We start from the raw sequence: 1,139 nt of genomic DNA, 5'->3' as shown, positions 1-1,139 counted from the left end.
GAACCCAGTCTAGCTGCCCAACTCGGAGAATAGGTCTAGCCGATGAGCCCGGAGAACAGGTCTACCCGCTGCGCTGGGACACCAGGTCTACCCGCTGTGCACGGGAGACAGCTCTACCCACTGCGCACCTCTGCAGCTGAGCCGAGGCAGCCACAGTCATACCACCTAGGCAGAGTCCGAGTTACTCCCCCTGTTTCCCCTCATCGCAGAGAACGTCTCTCCCCTCAGGGCACGGGAAAGGATTAACGCCGGAGAGGAAGTCTGCCGCAAAGGGCCATGGGCGATGGAATCTCCAGAGCAAGCCCCCCTCCAACCCCCCCCCACCCCGAGAGAGAGAACTCAACAGAGCATGCCCGCTGGAAGGACCCACTAAGAACTGTGGGAAATCAGGGAGGTCAGGGCAGGTCCGGAAGGGCACGCCGGCGCGCCGATCAACGGATTTAGCAGTTGCACGCCGTCTGCTCGCTCTGTGAATTCGGTGCCACGCTCGGAGCACCGGTCGGAAATTGTAGCGCTTCGGTGCCCGCTGAGGGCCCTCACTGAGCCCTCGGACCAGCTCTAGCTGCCGGACCTGGACAAGAGCTCTACCCACGGGGTTCGGAGACCAGGGGTCGGAGTCCCCAGCTCGGAGACCGGTTGTGGTCGGAGACCAGGTCTAGCTGCCGCCGGGCAGGCGGCCCGGCGGGGCGAGCCCCGGTGCTCAGGCTCCAAGTCCCGTCACTGGCAACAGGTCTAACTGCTACCGGGGCCTGCCTGGACGCTCCGGCTATGTCCCCCCGCTGGCAACAGGTCTACCCGCCGCCGGGGCCCGCCTGGGCGCTCAGGAACCAAGTCCCCTTACCGGCAACAGGTCTTCCTGCTGCCTGGGCCAGCCCAGGCGCTCCGGCTCTAAGTCCTCTCGCCGGGAACAGGTCTACCCGCTTCACCTAGCAATGGGGAGAACCAACCCTCAGCACCACACCTGCACACACGGGGGTGGGGATGGAACCACCTCCGTCCTGCACCTCCCAGGCGCACCCAGGGGTGCCGAGGCTCGGTTGCTTCCCGCTAAGCCGGGGGGTCACCAGGTCTACCCCCAGGCAGGGAGACGATGGCAGCAGGGCCCCTCTACCGCTGCCGCCGCCCCTCAGCACCGGAGC

This window comes from Manacus vitellinus, unplaced genomic scaffold (genome assembly GCF_001715985.3).
Source record: "Manacus vitellinus isolate BGI_N305 unplaced genomic scaffold, ASM171598v3 scaffold_32_pilon, whole genome shotgun sequence".
NCBI classification, from domain to species: domain Eukaryota; kingdom Metazoa; phylum Chordata; class Aves; order Passeriformes; family Pipridae; genus Manacus; species Manacus vitellinus.
This window is presented reverse-complemented; position numbering follows the sequence as displayed.